This window comes from Gouania willdenowi, chromosome 14, assembly GCF_900634775.1.
Source record: "Gouania willdenowi chromosome 14, fGouWil2.1, whole genome shotgun sequence".
NCBI lineage: Eukaryota > Metazoa > Chordata > Actinopteri > Blenniiformes > Gobiesocidae > Gouania > Gouania willdenowi.
Window position 1 is genome coordinate 32670405 of NC_041057.1, and position 18942 is coordinate 32689346.

Genomic DNA, 18942 nt, shown 5'->3' on the forward strand with positions numbered 1-18942 from the left:
CCAGAAGGCAGGACGCTGAACAGGCTGAAAGTTCAATGTGATGCAACATTTTTGTAAATCATTTTCTCTACTTTTGTTTGTTTATGGCTGCGTTCAGAGGCTTAGCTAAACTTCTTTGTGTATATTAACCAGGAAAAAATACTTGAATTTTTGAGCTTTTATTTTGAAACCAAAAGGAATGGAGTTTGTTTTCTAATAAGAAGTAAACTTGGACAAATTTCTTCCAGCTTCGCTTCTTATTTAAAGCCAAACCTTCCTTAATCAACTTTCCAAGCACCTATCTTTTTTTTTATTTTTTTTTATAAAACCTGAAATGTAATAACTGGTCAGTAATGTAACAAAAGTGCTGAGTCAGAAATGTAAGAACTGTTTGCCTTTTTTTTACATAATATTTACACTACCGGTCAAAAGTTTTAGAACACGTTTTGTTTTCCAGTTATTTATTGCAATTCAAGTTCAATGAATAGCTTGAAATGGTACAAAGGTAAGAACTGAACAGCCAGAGGTTAAAAAAAAGGTTTTGTTTCCCAAAACTGAGAAATAATGTACATATCAGAATTATACAAAGAGGCCTTTTTCAGGGAACATGAAGTGGTTAATATTTAAAGATGTTCTGCAGCAATGAAGGTTGAATCAGCCTTGAACCTTGGTTCATTCCAACTCCCTCTGTTTGCATAAAAGCAGTGTTGCTCATTTGTTCTCTGTTTGTAACCTGCAAAAGTGTAGTTTTCTAAAACTTTTGACCGGTAGTATGTATGTATATATATATATATATATATATACACATTTAGCACACTTTTTAAAAAAAAAAAAAACTACCTTTAATTGTGCAAGAAGGGAATGAAGCCCAAAGGTGGTACAAGACTTTAATAAATGTAACTTAAGGTCTGTCCTTCCCAACTACTATCAACATGTGACTCAGCCAACTAGAGATGCTCATATTCTGGATCACTGTTACAGTAACTTAAAGACTGCATACAAGTCCTGTCTCAGACCTGCTTTTGGAAGTCTGATCACTCCTCTGTTCTCCTGCTCCCTTCTTCTACACAGAGGAGCAGACAACACATAAACCAACTTCTAGCTCGATACAGTGCTGGTCTGAAGAGGCCAATATCAAACTCCAGGGCTGCTTTGATGACACTGACTGCTCCGTTTTCCAGTCTGACAACGTGGACAAATTCTGTGATACTGTTATGGCCCCAAACCAGTTGAGGAGCACTGCTCATGAATGAGCGGGACACGTGACTGACGTGCGCGTGCATACGCTGTGCAGAAACCATGTTGTTTACATATGTGAGGCTTGAAAAATGTAAAAATTGTAATAAATGAACTGCTGTTAAAGCTCGTAAATAGTTTGTAGTATGTAGAAAGTTTGTCACCTGAGGACGTGGCCGCTTATTTAAGGAAACTCACATTAAGTACAGGTGAATGATTGAGGGACCCATACAACATTGACAAGTGAAAACTAGTCATCTGATGTGTGCTCCTGGTCTGATGTTCAATGGCCAGATATTTATACATATCTGATAGAAAAACCCAGTGTATAAACCAAAGAAAACCTAAAAGTATTACAGATGTTTATAACTACTTGTTATGAACAGGCAGGTAGAACGGCTGATGTACTCCTGTTAACGAGGGTTTCCGCATATTCTGATTAGTTTCAACAGACTAGTTTCCATGTCTACATTAAGTCTCCTCCTCACTGTCCCACGTCTGTATATCAGTCCATTTACAGCTTTTTATGGACACTTTTTACTGGATCCAAACTGAGATAACGCTCCATCTGCTCCCGTGTACCATCACCTCAGAAGTCCTCCGGTTGTTTTGCACCGAGCTTGTGCGCGCATGCACCTGATTTAGTATGCATACGTCACACAAAATGGGTCTATATAACCCCTGTATAAATCTGCATGATGGATGACTGCCTATACTCTGGCCGCCTCTGGGCACAAGTCATGGAGGGGCCGCCTTTTCCAGCTCCCCTGAGCCGTGGGAGGCCGGGCTTCCTTAAATCCTACATCCTATCCGGAGGCCGGGGATGTGCCGCCCTCCCAGCCCCCCCTAAAGCTCCGCCCCTGCTGCTGTGTTTCACGAAAAGTAATCAAAGAACACTGCAGTCAGAATCAATGGATGAACTCTGACGTAAAATTGAAAATACACGAGCGCGCACTAGCGTTTCAATTTGATGATGCGGTTGTTTACAAGCTGTCCCGTTACGCTGTAGAACGCTCAATAAAAAATGCTAAACATTCCTATGGGGACCGGTTAGAGCACTACTTTGAAGAGGACGACCCTCGACGCATGTGGAAAGGAATAAAAACCATTACTTCCTGGAAACCAAGTACAGGAAGAACTGTTCCTGTTGAAAAAGCTCTGCCAAATGAACTCAACAACTTTTATTGTCGCTTTGAGTTTGTTGATCCCTCGCCTGTTGTCTTCCCTGAATGCATTGAGCAGGGTGCTTTTACAACGATGCAGCAGGAAGTTCAGTGTGTCTTGTCCAGTACCTTTGTCCGGAAAGCCCCAGGTCCAGACGGCATTCCTCCTCATGTACTGAAACGGGCAACTTGCCCCTGTTTTAACGGATATCTACAACTTGTCACTGAGGAACTGTATTGTGCCAGACTGCTTTAAAAAGTCCACCATTATACTGGTTCCTAAGAAATCTCCAGTGACGTGTCTAAATGACTATCGTCCTGTGGCCCTCACGTCTGTTCTGATGAAGACTTTTGAGCGGCTTGTACTGGACTTCATTAAGATCCAAATCCCTGCGTTTGTCATTCTGCTCCAGTTTGTGTCCAGAGAAAACAGGAGCGTTGAGGATGTAATCTCCTTTGCTTTGAACTGTGTTAACCAACATTTGGATAATGCTAAATCTCTCGCGAGAATGTTGTTCATTGATTACATTTTTACATTTCCAGATAAACTCATGAAAAACTCAGGTCTCTTGGTCTGAGTGATGCTATGTGTAAGTGTATTTTTAGTTTTCTAACTGGCAGATCACAGAGACTAAAAATCTATGACTGTCTTTCTGACAAAGTGTTTGTGAGCACTGGATCTCCTCAGGGGGACATTTTGAGTCCTTTGCTTTTTACTTGGTACACTCATGATCGTGCTGCTTCTTCTGACTCCATGTTGATCATCAAATATGCTGATGATACCATCATTATTCGTCTCATCACTGAGAATGATGATTCATCTTACAGAGCAGAAATTGAAATGTTGTTCAGTGGAATAAAGAAAACAACCTCCTGCTGAACACATCTAAAACGTGAACTTGTTAACTCTCACACGCCTGTTGTCATTGATAACTTCCAAGTTTAAATTGTTGAGGAGTGCAAGTTTCTGGGTTTAACTTTGTCTAATGACCTGAGATGAGACAAAAACACTAATTGCATTGTCAAGAAAGCTCGTCAGCGTCTCTTCTTTCTGTGGAAACTTAGAGAATTTACAAATAACTCTTATGGCTGCACCATAGAAAGTCTGCTTGTGAGCTCTGTGACTGTGTGGTTTGGTAACATCACAGCCAACGAAAGGAGAGCTGCTTGTTCTGGAGGCTCTTTATGATTCCAGACTGAGAATTATCAATGACTGGTCTGGTACTGCCCACCCTGGTAAAGCCATGTTCCAGCTCCTTCCCTCCAGGAGAAGATATCGTTCGTTAAGATGCAGGACATCTCTCCACGTTAACAGCTTCTTCCTACAAGCTGTTATTAGACTGAACAAAGCACTTTGAAAGCTGTTCTTGCACTTTTATTGTATTATTTTAAGTAGGTTATATGTGTGTTTTTATTACCTTGCTTCATAGTGTCAAATGTTTCCCTCTGAACTTTTACTGTGTTTATTTATTTGATCTATTTTGGTGTTTGTTGTTGCTGTCTCTGGTGCACACTGGTGTATTTTTGCACAAATGTTCCAATGTGGTTTCTTTTCATCGCAAATGACAAACAATTTCAAATAAAGGTTAATTTTAGCATTGTAATATAGGCAACATATATAATGAAAGCTTATTTCTATTTTTTTTTATTATTATTATTATTATTATTACTAACCTTAGTTACAAATGTTGTTCACTGAGGACACCTGCTGGTCAAAATTTCCAGGGTGTTTTTAAAAAAAATATTAGCCACACTTTAGTCGTTTTTAAAAGCAGTCACTGCTGTAGATTCTACGCAGTTTTCAACTTATCCTGAGTTACCATATACCTCCCACCATGACTACCTGTCAACATTGAGCTGTTGTGCAAATCTGCATTGAAGACAATTTTATGAAATAAATCATTAACTGTATCAATTCAATTCAACTTTATTTGTATAGCGCAGTTTACAACAGTCATCTCAATGTGCTTATCAAAATATAAAAATCATATTAAGAAAGAAAAAAACCCAACAAGATCCACATGAATAAGCATTTAGCGACAGTGGGAAGAAACAACTCCCTTTTAACAGGAAGAAATCTCAGGTAGAACCAGGTTCAGAGGTGGCAGCCATCTGCGTGGACTGGTTGGGGTTAGTGGACAGAAGGACCAACAGAACAGGATAGAGAGATAGAACATCAGAGTGTCTCAGACTAGTTTAGTCGTGAACCACAGATCAGGAAATGACATCATCAGCTTCACAACACCTGAAACAGAGCAGAGAGAGAAGGACGAGGAGAAGACACTGACTGCAGAAAAACATGATACATTATTATCAAGTCAGCCTGTTTTGGCCTTGGGCCTCACTCCCAGTGGCTGAGTCAGCACTTATTATAAAGGTGATGAATATTATCTCGTTTATTCGTAAGCTAACAGTGACTCTAAGGTCTGTAAATGTGACCGTTCACAGACGAGCTCATGTCCACTCTAGTGTTTAGGTTATGATATGTTATGTTATGATTGATCAGTTAGTGGCAAGTGAAAGTATGAACTTCTTTAAAGTCTGGGAGCAGAAGTAAACGATTGAAAATATCACCTCCTCCAAAGAAACACCACAACCTGAAACTACCTGATCAATTTAGGATCTTCTTTAGGGGTGGGTGGATAAAGTGACGGAGGCTGCTTGTGGTTCCAGTGTATGTTCATTAACACCAATGAGTATTTCACTGGAATTAAAGCACAGACACTGAAACCAAATCAAGATAAAGTTGGTTTGTTTTGAACATTTGGCTGAAATAGCTTCAATATTTTTGACCAAAGTGGTTAAAATATTTTTTGAAATTTCTTATCCCACTGTTTAACCAAACACTGAAAAAATTTTAAAATACTTGCATAGAACTTTAATTAGATATGATAATTTTCACTAACTTCACTGTGTTGGAGAACCAGCCTTGTTAACAATTCTTAAGTTGGAGTTATCTATAGCTGGGTTTCCATTACAGATTTTTGCAAAATAAAAGCAATATTTCTCAATGTTGACAGAATATAATTGTGCTTTGAACGTGTTTCTATTGAAGGTTGTTTTGGGCAGGAGCCTCACAACTCCCATGAAATCTCATCCCGTGACACTTTGCTGCATGACACGGACACTCCAAACCTCCTCATAACACACAGTGTTTCTTTGGTGTTTGCTGTCTAACATGGCACTAATCATTTTTAAGTATATTAAGCTTTTGTGACACATTTCAATATCGAAACGTCTGAAATACCTCCTCATTAAAGCGTAAACATTTTTTAGCAATTTTTTTCAAAATTCAGGTGTTTCCATCACCAGTTTTTTTTTTTGCGCTATTTAGATTTTGCGCATTTCCAAACGTAATTTTTTTTTATTTATTCAGTTCATTTCCGACATGGTTGCAAACACAAAATTTCATTTTGACATCCAGAGCAAAATCACATCATTGTTTTTTTTTTTTTTTTTTTTTGTCCTTTTGCATGCCGGAAAGGGCGACGGAAAAAAGCATTATGCTTATCCAGATCCGTCCCCTATTTTGATCACAGATAATTTTGCATCAAACTTCGTTTCTTCCCTTGTCAAACATTCTCATCTTTTTTTTGTGATGTATTCTCGTCTCAGTCATTGTTTCTGTTGTTACTCCTCCTCACTGTCCTTTTTTTCCGTTTCTCCTCGAGCTTTCTTTTCCAGTCGTTGTTTACGTTCCTCCAACTCTCCAAACGAAAAGTTCTTCTTCTTTCGGAGTACCTTCATGTCCTCTGAAAGTCGCCTCAGCTTACAATCCATCCGAAAGGCACATGCACATATCCATACCCACGTCATTAGCAGGCCAAAGATCTGTTATGGTTTTTATTAGACTCATAGTTAGATTATTAACGTCTCTAGATTTTTTTGAGGTACAGGTAGTGATTATTCTATCCACCTTTGCCTCTGTTACTTCTTCAAGTACAAGGTACTTATCAATGTCTTTCTTCTCATTGTCAAAATGGTTCCATTTAAGTGTTGGGTGTTGATTAATCCCTTTCTCCGTGTTTTTTCCAGTATTTATGAAAAAACTGTTGAGTTCTTGTGCTATTATGTTTTTATTATATTCTTTTACATTGTTTATTATAAAATGGTCTGTATTTTTTTTCTTTACTTTTACGCATGGTTATGCTGTTTATTATTTCCCACATTTTTTTGTTTTTGTTTTTATTCTCTTTTAATTGTTTTTCATAATATTCTCTTTTTTTTTCTCTTAGTAAATTGTTGACTTTGTTTCTGTATTTTTTATAACGTACTTCTGCTTTTAATGTTTTTTCTGTTATAAATTTTTTATATAATATATTTTTCTTTTTACATGCGTTAGCTATTTTCTTATTAATCCATGGTACGTTGTTTGTTTTACTTTTGATTGTTATTTGTTTCAAAGGGCAGCATTTATCGTAAATTGTCGTTATTGTGTCTGTAAATGTGTCATATGCTACGTTCACGTCTTCTTCATTGATAACACTTTCCCACGTCTCTCTTTTTATCTGTTGTTTAAAGTTTTCTAGTTGTTTTTCTCCTTCCAGTCTTCTGTATGTCTGTGTGTTATGATTTCCAAGGTTCCTCTTTTTTTTTAGTGTTTAGTATCATAAATATTGGTAAATGATCAGAGATATCATTTATTAATACCAGATCTGTGTTTTGTATGTTTGTGAAGATGTTGTCTATCAGTGTTGAGCTGTGTTTATTAATTCTGGTTGGTTTCGTTATGAGAGGTTTTAATCCATTTGTGTACATGTAATTTGTAAAGTCTTCAATGTGTGTATTTTTTAATGGATTTAGAATATTTATATTGAAGTCTCCACATATCAGTAGTTTCTTATTTTTAATGTCTTCTATCATTTTAGTTAGTTTCTCGTTAAATATGTCTATTTTACAGTCAGGTGCACGATACAAACAACAGATTATTATCTTACGTCCCTCTGGACTTGTAATTTTCACTGTTATACATTCCATCACTTCTTCCACGGTTAAACTCATCGATTCTATAATTTCCATCTCAATGTTTTCTTTTATGAATAGTGCCACCCCTCCTCCTGGCTTATGTAATCTGTTCTTATAGACAAATTTATATCCTTTCATCATAAACTCCATCCCTTTTTTTTCATTCAACCAAGTTTCTGATAGAGCTATTATGTCAAAATTATACAATGTGGAGATGTAATCCTTAATGTCTTCAAAATTTGCATACATACTCCGACAGTTACAGTGAATAAGTGACAGACCTTTTTCTGTCCTTGTTTCCACTTTGAATTCATCCTCGGTGTAGTAATGACAGTCTGTATCTTGTCTCCAGTGTGAAAAGTTGTTCGGGTCCACTTCGTCTACTTGATTAATCTCCCATTGTAGGTGTTGATGATGTTGTGGATGATTTTTAGTGATTCTTTCCATATCCATGATTTTTATCAGTGTTCTTGTCATTTAGGTACCTCATTCGTATTTTTCCATGTCTTCCATCCTTTCGATTAGAATGGGTTTTCCATTTTCTCCTCCTGGGGGTGTGATGTAAATCTTGCAGCCTCTGGTCCAAGTTTTCACAATTCTTCCTCCTTTCTTTAGTTGTCGTGCCTTCCATGCGATACTTGCATTCTGCTTCGTCAAGTTGAAAAGTTGGATTGTAAAATCATGACAAATAAAACAAACATTGATAGAGAGCTGGTCAACAGGACTTTGATTTGATTGATTTGACTCTTCTGGTAACTCATTAATCATTGTCCTACAGTCAGGAATATATTTAAGGCTGTTTTAACAGTTGAAATGCACAGACAGAGAAGAGAGATGGCTTTGCTTCTTCCATTAGTGCTGCTCAGTATCTGCTGCATCTCAGCAGCTGTACCCCAAGCTGAGTCTGAGAATAAAACCATTTTGACCAAATCTGGAGGAGACGAACCTTCAAGTGTCCTGAACCAACAGCAGAACTTTGTCCCTGACATCAACACTGTGCTGAGAGACATCAGTGTTCAGCTGGCTAAACAGGAGGTGGAGATGAAGCACCTGCAAAGACAGAATGAAGGTAATGTGATGACATCACTCAGCATTAGAACATAATGGAAAATATTGTAAACTTATACCAGGGGTGGACTGGGACCAAAAATTCAGCCCTAGCATTATGTGTCCAGACCAGCCCATTACATTATCAGAGACACTATGTAGAAGCTGTTATTAAGTCAGTGATCCTCAACATGTGGCTCTTTATGTCTTCATTTTAAATATTATTACCCCAGAAAACCTTAAAAGGGGAAAACTTTAACCCCATATTACCTTTGTAGTTCCTTTGTCCCATTTTATGCCTTTTAAAAACTTTTTTCAGATAAGCTACCATTTGACATTAAAAATCTTTTTTTACCCCTATTTTTGCAAGTTTTTTGACACTTTTGATTTTGTTCTCTCTTTAATTTTTTTCACCACTCTTCATCACAATAAACTTTTACCCAATAAACAGAGGGTTTTCACGGCGCATCATCAACCAGGAAGTCGCCATTTTGTAGAAAAGCAGCCGGTTTACAAACAACACACAAACGAGTAAATCCTGAATTTTGAGAGGAAATGGTGAAATATTGCCGTGTTTCTGGCTTTACTAATCAGTCAGACTGTGAAAAACGTGGAGTTTTTTAGATTGCCAAAAGTTATAACAGATCAGGGAAGAACAATGTCTGTATTTTATAGTCAGTAGTTCTCCATCAGGAGATCAGTGACATGAGACTAGCTCACTGTTGTTGCACCAGTTGTTATTGATGTAAATACAAACACCACCGCCATCATCTCCTGTCTTACATTTAAATCCAGCTTCAGGTCCAGTTTGTTCTCCAGGGAGCAGACATTAGAACACAGGATGGAAGGAAGCGGCGTTCCCTGAGGATTAGCTTTTAGCTTGGTTGCTAGCCCCGCTCCTGCTTCTGATCACATCGCTTACGTCTCCTTCACTGGCGGACACCGCTGATACGAGGCTCCGCTACAGTAGCACGTTGACTATTTTAAGCTGAGAATGTAATATGGTGTTACAGTTATGTTATAAACATCTTAAAGCAGACTTTGAAACAGAAACAAATACACTGTATATTCAAATAAGCTGCATCTGTCCTTCATTTATCTCACACGTTCTCAACATTGACTTTATATTTTAGAACAATCAACCAAACTGAAAGAACTGGAACTGCAAAAAAGTGAGCTGGAAAAACTGCAAGAACAGCACAAACAGCAACATCTACAACTACAACAACAACTTCAACTGCAGCAACAACAACAGCAACAGCAGCAACAACAACAACAGCAACAACAACAAATCAAAAGTAAAGTATAACATTTCAATGACAAAACTGTTAAAGTGTTTGTTTCCACCTGATAAATATTTGACACAAAACAATGTTTTATTCATAACTTCTCATATTTATTAGAATAAATATATAAATATGTTTGGCTGCTAAAGAATCACTTTAAATAAGTAAATATGAAAGGTTTTAATGGATTAATTTTAAATTTCCCTAAAGTGAAAATAAGACCCCACAACACAATATGCACAACTGTAACATCACATTCCACTCTCACCTTAAAATAGTTAACTCCTCCCCTCTCCTTCTATTATACTACCCTGACTCCCTCTTCCCTGTTCCCTTCCCCCTCACTATACACCTTTAATAAAGTTTTAAAGATTGCACTACATACAGTATAATGTTGACCTTTGACAGCATGTGCAGACAAGGTTAAAATAAAATAAAATAAAAAAGTAAATTTCCCTCGAAATTGTTTTTCAAGTTTGTTGCAAATTCAAATAAACTAGAGTGCTGAAGTCATTAAAACACATAAAACACAGGTTGAACATTTTGTATTTAACAGTTTCAAACCCTGATTCAAACCAACAGAGAGGGTTGGGATCAATTATAATTGTAATTGCATAATTATGGCATAATTATAATTGTACATGTAATTTAATTTCTGTCGTACTCGTAATTAAATTCAGATATTTTAACGTTGTAATTGTAATTGCCATGAAAATTCTATATAAAATTGTCAATCATAATTTAACGCAAAACTAGGGAACCATGTTACAGTTCTATGTACAGTTCTACACATATGTAGTTAATAATTATTACAATGTGTTTCATATCAAGCATTCCCACATTTTACATTTAAAAAAAAATGATATTGAAGGTTATAGTGACACAAAAAAAGGCTCAGACTCCCACACCAATAATATTAAAGCCTATATTTTCATTGATTATGAAGCCTAACAATAAAACCAAGTGATGAAGAATACCATCCATCCATCTTCATACCCGCTTATTCCCGTTTAACAGGGTCGCGGGGGTCTGCCGGTGCCAATCTCCGGCTCTCATAGGGCGCTGGGTGGGCCAGTCCATCACAGGGCAACACAGACAGACAACCATTCACTCTCTCATTCACTCCTATGGGCAATTTAGAGACTCCAATCAACCTAACAGTCATGTTTTTGGATTGTGGGAGGAAGCCGGAGTACCCAGAGGAAACCCACGCAGCACGGGGAGAACATGCAAACTTCACACCCCAGGGCTTGAACCCAGGACCTTCTTGCAGTGAGGCGGACGTGCTAACCACTATTCCACCGTGCGCCCTGTGATGAAGAATACTTGTATGAAAAACAGTGTTGTTTTCTTTCAATAGAGAATAAGTGCAAAGGTTTTTCTTTCAGCACAGGCAGCAGAGCTGGTCACCATTAAAACCAAAGCAAACATCACTGAAAAGCAGGTGGAAGCTCTGAGGAAAGACAGAGAAGGTTTGTGATTTTATCTCAGTACCACATCAGTCCTGTTCCTGGACCATCAGCTGCTGTAAAAGGGCTTTTCTCTCTTACAGTGAGGCAGGTTGCCTTCTCCACCTCCCTGCTGGCTTCTGGATCAGGATACACAGGACCGTTTAACACAGACACAAACCTGATCTTCAGACATGTGTTTGAAAATATTGGAAACGCCTATAACCCACATACAGGTATGAACATCACTGGTTTAATGAATATCAAGATGATAAGATGAATGTATTCATTGACCAAGCTGTTCTACAGGGCTCTTTACTGCACCAGTGAGGGGGGTCTATCACTTTGAGTTCTACATTCATGGACATGGACAGCCTTCACATTCCTCGTCTGCTGCGCTGGTGAAGAACGGACAGAAGATTTGTACTGCATATGAGAATCAGACTACTGGTACATTATCTGCCTCTAATGGTGTTACGCTGCTGTTGGAGGTTGGAGATGTTGTGTTTGTGCGTCTGTTAGCGAACAGCAAGTTATATGATAATAGTAATAACCACAACACCTTCAGTGGTCACATGCTTTTCACAATGTGAGAAACAAACATTCTTTAACTGTTTGAGTTCTGTGCTCAGTGAGAACAAGTAAAGATGAACACAAATGATTTTCATCAATGAAACAGTAAATATCGTCAACAAAGATTTAATTCTTTTGTTTCATGATTTGGTTTTGATCTTAAAATGTAGAGTGAGGTGTATTGACTGTTTCATATGTGTAGAAATTAAATTATCTAAATTGAACTTTGACTGTGATACTGTACTGGCCTCAGCATTAGGGTCAGAAGGCCTGTCTCTCTGTGTGAAGTGCAAATGTGGACCAAGGGGGGACACTCTCCCCTTCCTGGCCAAGCAAAGGAACAGTAGGATCAAAGAACAGGTTCGTTCCTGTTCTCACCTCTTTGTTACATTACGATTGAAAGTAAGCAACCGGTGAATGTTTACTTGCTAAGTTTCAAACTCTGGGCTCCGACTCCCTGCGGAGCCCAGGGGATTTTATCACCCCCAAAGAATATGTATTTGTTTGAAAAGTCACAAAAGAAGGATTCTCAGTCATATAACCCATTGTCAACTACCCTTATCCTCCTACAAGTGTTATTCGTTCAGTATAAGTCTTTTTCTGTGATTTAAGCATATGGGGTTTTCTACCCTAGCATTTGTCTCTGTGTTCCTGCTGTTTGTGTGTGACATTGCCTTGTGACAAAGGGGGGCATCCTACCTCCATTTTCCTGCTCTTCCTTGAAATGTAAATTCAGGCCTTAATCTAGCTCTAGCCTTTGTTTATTGCCATGTGAGGGGTTATCACCTTAAGGGACAAATGTTGCCCCCCTTTTTGTGTCCCAGAGTTGGGTCGTTAAGTAATCATGTGACATCTGAGAACTTTGTGAAAGATATAAGCTTTTCTCTCTTGTTCTTGCTTCAGAGTAAATCTGACCTCAGCCGCTCTCACAGGGCCTCTGCCTCAGCCCTGTTCTTTTGATTCTGCTTGTGTTAATAAACTTTGTATTATTATGCAAGTCAGTTTCATCGACGATCCCTTTTTTCTACACTACATCTTTTTCATCGTTCACATCTCCACCTGGGGAAACCACGACAAAATTGGCGTTGTCGGGCAGCGACTGCTACAATTGTTCTTCCGTGCCATGGCGTCCCTGATTTCATCTAACATCCCAGAAAGGGTGAGTATGAGATGGGTGTTTGGGGTCACTGTGTTAACATGGATATTGTACAGTTTAAAAGAACTTGTGCATTGTGTGATGTTTGTAACGATGAGGAGTGGAAAGGGTTTCACCTAAATTATGTTGTTAAATTGGGGCAGACTTTGGATTATCGGTAATGACAACAATAACAAAAGAAAAAAGAGAACTAAATTGCTAGGATAGTTTGTTTGGAACGGTAGGGCAATGATGGCAATTTGATGGTTTTGTGAACTTAACATCCATGCATGACTGAGGAGTAAGGGCCCATTTTTCCTGCATTCTGTAAGCCATTGTCGCAGGTTTTGTTTCTTAATCATGAGATATGCTATAGGGGATTGACACTTAATTTGGTAAAGTTAAATTTTGAAATAAAGGAAATGAGAGAGAAATAAGAATGACTTGACTATGGAATGAATTCATGAGTTGAGTTAAGATGATTATTTTTGAGTAAAGATTCAGGAATTTACTCAATATGGTGGAAAATGAATGAGCCACTATGGAATAAAGCGCTGTTTTAATGTTTTGTGTGTCAATAGGAATAAATGGATACAACTGCTGGTCAATTGTATTTGTTTTTCTGTTTTCTGTTTGTGTGTAAATTAAATGTTGATTTGTATGTCATGTTTGTAGATGTAAGTTGTGTTTTGAACTATATATATGATTTAATGCAAAAGAGGGTAATTGGATATGAACCCTAATATTACATAAAATAGATTTGGTTAAGGATTAAGAATTTTGAGCCCTATAAATTATGGGGACTTTTGATAGACTTTGGTGCTTTTTGAGATCGATTATTAGCTAGAATATATTTTCAACATAATGTTAAACACATCTTAATTATAAAATAATGATTCGGTTCTGTTTAAGGTTGGTTTGGATGTCGACCTTGTTTGGGGCCGCTTGCCCTATGTTGATCTGCAGTCTGCTGTGGCTGCCCTTGTGTTCCTCCTGCACGCTGCAGGGGGGTGCGTGTGTCTTCGCTCCCTGTCATGCGTTGAATGAATGGTAGTGAAATAGCTGTTATAACTGATCTTAATATAATTTGTGACTTGGTGCAGTTACTATTCAGTGTTTGACAGCGCTGTGTGTTTGTGTTTGGATTCTGACTATTGCCACGATTGACGCTCTGGTTTAAAGTTCTTAATAAATAAATAGCGTTGTGCTGAATGCCGACGCCTGGGTTTTAATTTAGATTTTACACTGTTAGCAGTGTCTGATACATGAAGCCGGCATCAGGCGCGGTTGCATGCATTCTTTAATTCAGTGTTGCTGTTGGAGTTACAGTGTTATATTACTGGATTAATTTATTATAATGAATTAAATTACATACAATATCAGCATTTTGCCGTTTGATGGCATTGTTTGCTGGATAATGTTATTGCTCAGCGGAGTTTTATGTGTTTATGGATCTGTTTTATCCGTTGTCATTTCCTTATTCCATTGACGTGTATTTACGATTTCGGACTTGTTCACGGCGTTCCGCTGCAGGGTCCGGTGTGAACTGTCTCGGATCGATCGCGTCTTTCTTTTTGTGCGTTTGTTGTGATTCTGTGATTTGTGCCTCTGTTTGTCATGTGTGTTTATGTGTAAGTTGTTTAGGTTTATTTGGTTCCGTTGTGAAGGTTGCGGGTGTTGTGGATGAAGTGGTAAACTGTGTATTTGGTGATAAGAATTGGTTCGTATTTTCCGGCGGACAGGAATCCTGGTTAAGTGTTTGAATGTGACCATTAGAATATTTGTTAACGTAAAGATAATTGTGAACATGCCATGTTGTTTTGTTTTTGTTTTAACTGTTTCGTATTTTGTGTCAGCTAGCTGTGTGTCACTATGCATTAAAATATACGGCCTGGGACGCCGGGTTCGTGAGTTTTGGTTATTGGGACTTTGTTATTCGTGTTCTGACGTGGATGTTTACAAAAACTGTGTCTTTTTGTTGAGCTGTCCTGGTTAAGTGATGTAATTTCGTTGTAAGTTCACTCCGGTATAATGTGAATGTGTTGTGTCGAGTTGTTTCCCCGTTGTGTTTGTGGCGTCTGTTTGTGCTCCGGTGATGTCAACTCGTCGTCGTCAACTTTGTTACTGTGAGTCTGTTTGTTTTTGAGAGGCGGAGCTACAAGGTACGTCGGGGAGTGGACGAACTGAAGTCCGCCCAAAGGGGGGAGGATGATCAGTTGTGGCGCCATCTAGCTAAAGAGATGGTGAACTGCACAATTTTTACTCTAAAGTTAAATACTGCCTCTAGCGGTACATATGGGAAACTGCATGCTTTAGTGGAAGCAATGTTGCTCTCTGTTGGTGTCATGAAGTTGACACTTATATAGAAATTACTCGTTCATTTAAATACAGTTTATTCTTTAATATTTATGCAGTATAATTAATCATAATTATAATTGTTCCATAAGCTTGAAATATGAGTAAGATTTACAGAATTTTTTAAAGGTTTCAATTTTAGTTTTGGATTTAAAGCTTTAAAAATGGTGATGACTTGTTATGAAACTGAATTTTTGTTTTTATTTTTTACATAAGGAGTTGAGAAGAGGAATGTTTGAATAGCAACTCCTAAAGCACTGAAACACACCTGGTGGTTTTGACTTTGTGGATGACATGATACTCGAATTCCAGTCGAGAGAAACTGGTGCGTTTATTCATGAAATTATTCAAATAGAACATTTGTTTTTGTTTATTTTTACACAGTTATAGCGACACATTACCTTACACAAACAATAATAACACAATTTATTCACTTATATATGGCTTCACAGTGGTATATATGATACATGAAAAGACTTGGCAGTGGACTGAATATTGAATTTGTTTACTTTATTGAGCATCATTGATTAACAATCACTCATTGATTGATTGGCTTTGATAATTTAGTATTATTAATTTGATTAGTTATCTGCAAGTTAGCTAATCTGTTTAAACTATCAAGTGAATATGGTTAATGATAATTTCAGTATCTGTGCTTAACTTTACTTTGATTGGGGATATTGATAATTCCAGTTTTGGAGATGATTTAAGGTTTGATCAATTATATCATTACGATTCGAGTGGATGTATTCTCACATCACTTCTTCTGCGGTTGGCAAAGTTCGGTGACCATAGATTTCGTATAGCACACAATTTTTCGTTCGACATTAGATTTATAGTAAAGGAAAATTAAGAGAAGTTCTTTATAATGACGATTCCTTACATTACACAGCCATGGTCAGTTGAGGGTACTTTTAATCCAGATGTAGTTAACACCTTACAAGTCCTAGTGTCTACTTATAGAGCAAGTCAGAGGAAAGGAAAAAAGGGAAAGAAACGAAGTGAAGAAAAAAGACAAATTGAATTAGGCATACTGCAACTCTTTGAGATCGTAGGGCAAAGTTTCTCTAAACTGGCAAATGACAAAAAGATGCAAAGCACACGAGACATTAAGAAAAAGGAGAAGACCACGAGCAAGCTGACAAAGAAAACCAACATATCTTTCTCTCAGGCAACATCAGCAAAGAAGCCACCACCATATGAAAGAGAACTACGTTTACGAATGTTGGCAAAAGCAGAAAGAAGAGGAGGTCGATCAACAAAGCAATTAATGTCAGAGAAAGGCGACACGAAGGAAAATGAAAGTGAAAATGAAAGTAAAAATGAAAGTGAAGATGAATGTGAAGACGAAAGTGAAAGACATGGAAGTGAAGACGAAAGTGAAAAAGATGAAAGTGAAGAGGAAGCGGAAGGAGAAAAATTTCTCCAGTGGAGTTTACGCAACAAAGAGAAGAAAAAGTCTCAAAAGTCAGACACCTGGAAAGATGCACTACGTCCAAGAACAGAAAAGAAAGACAACAAAATGTGCCCAGTGATACTCCAAGGACAAAATCTGGAGTACAAGCCTTGGCAGAATACTGACATGTCTGACATACTCGGAAAATTACCGACGCTTCAAGATGGTGCACACCCCTGGATCTCAAAGCTGGAAGAGGTTCTGGTGGGAGCACAGCCAGCGATGGGAGATATTAAGAGACTTTTGGCCAGTCTTATTGGAGTTCCAGCGATGAAAGAGATTCTGCAAACAGCAGGCTTAAACAGATATGTGGAGACGTCTGTCAATGATCAAGAACGGTTTGCTGCAAGTCGAGGACGAATGTGGACAACCTTGAGAGGACTTTTTCCAACAAATGTGCATCCTGACAACATCTTCATTGAGCCACTTGGCCACCAAGAGAACCCGAGAGCATATGTGTCGAGAGCTCATCGAATGTGGAGAAACGTCACGGGTAATGATCCCGAATTGAACCAGATGGAGAAATCAATTTTATGAGCCAAAATCCAGAAGGGATTGCCCCTGACAGTGAGGAGCAAATTGGCTGAAGTGTTTGGTCTTGGAAACCTGACCAAAGGAATATATACAGATCACATCGCACATCAGGTGGAAGTGCATCGGAAAAAGGAACAAGATCAAGATACTCTCCGAAAACTCACCCAAATACAGTTGATCGATGATAAGAAGAAAGAAAAGAATCAAGCAATTGTCATGCAGAGTCAGACACAACCGACTCAAGTGCAACCACAACTACAACAACAGATCCAGCAGTCGCCACTTGGGGTTCCCATTGCCTCTTTCCAACAGCCATCGTGTGATCAACCACAAATAGGGAGAGGAAGAGGCCAAGCAAACTTTGGAAGAGGAAGAGGAGGAAACTTCCCACAGATACAAGGACCATGTCATAATTGTGGACAAATGGGCCACTTTGCTCGTAATTGCTACAGCTCCAGAGGAAGCTTCAGAGGAAACTTCAGAGGAGGTTTCAGGAATAGCTTCAGAGGAGGCTACAGAGGTCAACAGCAGCAAATCAGGGGACCGGTAAACCCATTCAGGGGTCCGGTACCTGGTTTCTAAAGGTGCCAGCTGGTAGTGTCAGGGCCGAAGCAAGAATCAACAATAGAGGTGAAAATAAACAATCAACCATTGGAAGTTATGACTGATTGTGAAGCTGCTTTCACCTGTATTCGGCCAAAGGACGCTATACATCTTCCCATGTCTGGACAACTAGTAGGACAATAGGGGTATGAGGACGTGAAACAGCTGATTCCTCTCACAAAACCCAATCAAGCTCTGCTACAAAAATCAGAGACCTCGTCAGTATACTGGATGAGAGATCTAGATCCAGAACTGCTACAATCAGCTACTATGTGGGAAAAGTCCATCGTGGCAAACATGCCTAATGCAACGCTACCAGAGTATCCACATCATTGCACACTCAAATATTTCAAGAACACAGACCAAGCAAATCCAGAACAATGATTGAGTAATCAACCCAAACATGTTGAGCTGACTTCGTCACCACAAGGAGCAGCTATGAAGATAAACATTAACGATTAGTAGTTTGTCTAGGTCAGATGATAACTTATGAAAACAGAAACATCTCTGAAAGTTATATATAGCACTAAAACCTAGAACAGTCAGGGAAATGATGTCATTTATTGATATCACAGACTTTTAGAGCAGGAAGATATTACCTTAGTGAGATGCGCTACGGTAAATTCGGCTGAAAATTTGCCAACTCCAGAAGATGGGGAACCACATGATTGTGTGGAAAATTGCGGGGTTTAAGAAAACAGATGGTTCTCAGATCCAACATCATACACGGGTACTGAAATTATTGCATGCAATGATAAAACCAAAAGAAATAGCTGTAGCTAAGTGTGCAGCTCACAAACAGGACATGTTAAGAAATCAGGAAGCCCATGGGTTAGCCCATGTGGCAAAGGGAGAAGTTAGGAGAAAGATTGTAAAAGTGTGTGGGGTTTTGGTTATAGATTATGTTGACATGATAAAACCAGTTGTGAATAGATTTTCACAATGGCCTGAAGCATGTCCAAACAAATGTAAAGATACTCAGTCTGTTGCTAAGTTTTTGTGTCGCGAAGTTTAAAGTAGATGGGGTTTACCCGATCGCATATCTTCAGACAACGGGAAAGAATTTGTGGATAAAACAGTAAGGTTAATTTTAGGAAAAAATTAGGAATTAAATAACGTTTAGGAGCTGTCTATCACCCACAAAGCCAAGGTGTGAATAAAT